General features: G+C 51.4%; 1 pseudogene; it reads right to left on the bottom strand.

Annotated features, from left to right (window-relative positions):
* The window catches only part of LOC135548943 (netrin receptor DCC-like), a 322,470-nt pseudogene that overhangs the window by 45,081 nt on the left and 274,889 nt on the right, over positions 1-2,500 (bottom strand).

Consider the following 2,500-nt stretch of genomic DNA (forward strand, 5'->3'; position numbering starts at 1 on the left):
CCTCATCCCGAGAGACCCAGAGTGCTCTACTCCCAGTAATCCCATACTGAGAGACCCAGAGTGCTCTACTCCCAGTAATCTCATGCTGAGAGACCCAGAGTGCTCTACTCCCAGTAATCCCATCCTGATCTCTACTCCAAGTAATCTCATGCTGCGAGACCCAGAGTGCTCTACTCCCAGTAACCCCATCCCGAGAGACCCAGAGTGCTCTACTCCCAGTAATCCCATACTGAGAGACCCAGAGTGCTCTACTCCCAGTAATCTCATGCTGAGAGACCCAGAGTGCTCTACTCCCAGTAATCCCATACTGAGAGACCCAGAGTGCTCTACTCCCAGTAATCTCATGCGTAGAGACCCAGAGTGCTCTACTCCCAGTAATCTCATGCTGAGAGACCCAGAGTGCTCTACTCCCAGTAATCCCATCCTGAGAGACCCAGAGTGCTCTACTCCCAGTAATCTCATGCTGAGAGACCCAGAGTGCCGTACTCCCAGTAATCCCATGCTGAGAGACCCAGAGTGCTCTACTCCCAGTAATCCCATCCTGAGAGACCCAGAGTGCTCTACTCCCAGTAATCTCATGCTGAGAGACCCAGAGTGCTCTACTCCCAGTAATCCCATCCTGAGAGACCCAGAGTGCTCTACTCCCAGTAATCCCATCCCGAGAGACCCAGAGTGCTCTACTCCCAGTAATCCCATACTGAGAGACCCAGAGCGCTCTACTCCCAGTAATCTCATGCTGAGAGACCCAGAGTGCTCTACTCCCAGTAATCTCATGCTGAGAGACGCAGAGTGCTCTACTCCCAGTAATCTCATGCTGAGAGACCCAGAGTGCCCTACTCCCAGTAATCTCATGCTGAGAGACCCAGAGTGCTCTACTCCAAGTAATCTCATGCTGCGAGACCCAGAGTCCTCTACACGTTTTTCGGACCGGGGATGGAAAGAGCTCACCTGATTTATGACTTGTTTCCCCCCTTGATCTGACCATTGTTTACCCACAGCTCAACCCTTCACCTGGGCCTCGACCCTTCATCTGGGTCTCGACCCTTCACCTGGGCCTCGACCCTTCACCTGGGCCTCGACCCTTCATCTGGGCCTCGACCCTTCATCTGGGCCTCAACCCTTCACCTGGGCCTCGACCCTTCATCTGGGCCCCGACCCTTCACCTGGTTCTTGACTCTTCACCTGGTTCTTGAATCTTCACCTGGGCCTCGACCCTTCATCTGGGCCTTGACCCTTCATCTGAGCCTCGACCCTTCATCTGAGCCTCGACCCTTCATCTGGGTCTCGACCCTTCACCTGGGCCTCGACCCTTCATCTGAGCCTCGACCCTTCACCTGGGCCTCGACCCTTCACCTGGGTCTCGACCCTTCATCTGGTTCTTGACTCTTCACCTGGGCCTCGACCCTTCACCTGGGCCTCGACCCTTCACCTGGGCCTCGACCATTCACCTGGGCCTCGACCCTTCACCTGGGCCTCGACACTTCACCTGGGCCTCGAACTTTCACCTGGGCCTCGACCCTTTACCTGGTTCTCAACCCCTAATCTGGGCCTCCACCCTTCATCTGGGCTTCGACCCTTCACGTGGGCCTCGAACTTCCATCTGGGTCTCGACCCTTCATCTGAGCCTCTCCCCTCCTCCCTCCCCCCTCCCCTCCCCTCCCCTCCTCTCTGACACTGAAACTAACCTAATTCAATTTCTGTCTGGGTTCAAAGATTCCCTCTCCTCTTTATTTACAGATATAGGTCAATGAGGCATTAGCCAATTACTGGGTCCTGAATGGCAAACTATTGTTAATATAGTGCACTACATATGACCAGGATCAATAGCAGGATAGGGTGCCATTTATGAGTGAGTGAGTGAGTGAGTGAGTGACAGAGAGAGAGTGTGAGAGAGAGAGACAGAGAGAGACAGAGAGAGAGAGAGAGAGAGAGAGAGAGAGGAGAGAGAGAGAGAGCAGCACAATTAGACCCAACCAAATCATGAGAAAACAAAAAGATAATTACTTGACACATTGGAAAGAATTAACAAAAAAACAGAGCAAACTAGAATGCTATTTGGCCCTACACAGAGAGTACACAGCGGCAGAATACCTGACCACTGTGACTGACCCAAAATTAAGGAAAGCTTTGACTATGTACAGACTCAGCGAGCATAGCCTTGCTATTGAGAAAGGCCGCCGTAGGCAGACATGGCTCTCAAGAGAAGACAGGCTATGTGCTCACTGCCCACAAAATGAGGTGGAAACTGAGCTGCACTTCCTAACCTCCTGCCCAATGTATGACCATATTAGAGAGACATATTTCCCTCAAATTACACAGATCCACAAAGAATTCGAAAAAAAATCCAATTTTGAAAAACTCCCATATCTACTGGGTGAAATTCCACAGTGTGCCATCAGAGCATCAAGATTTGTGACCTGTTGCCACGAGAAAAGGGCAACCAGTGAAGAACACGCACCATTGTAAATACAACCCATATCTATGCTTATTTATTTTATCT

The sequence above is a fragment of the Oncorhynchus masou genome, chromosome 11 (assembly GCF_036934945.1).
Source record: "Oncorhynchus masou masou isolate Uvic2021 chromosome 11, UVic_Omas_1.1, whole genome shotgun sequence".
In the NCBI taxonomy this organism is placed as follows: domain Eukaryota; kingdom Metazoa; phylum Chordata; class Actinopteri; order Salmoniformes; family Salmonidae; genus Oncorhynchus; species Oncorhynchus masou.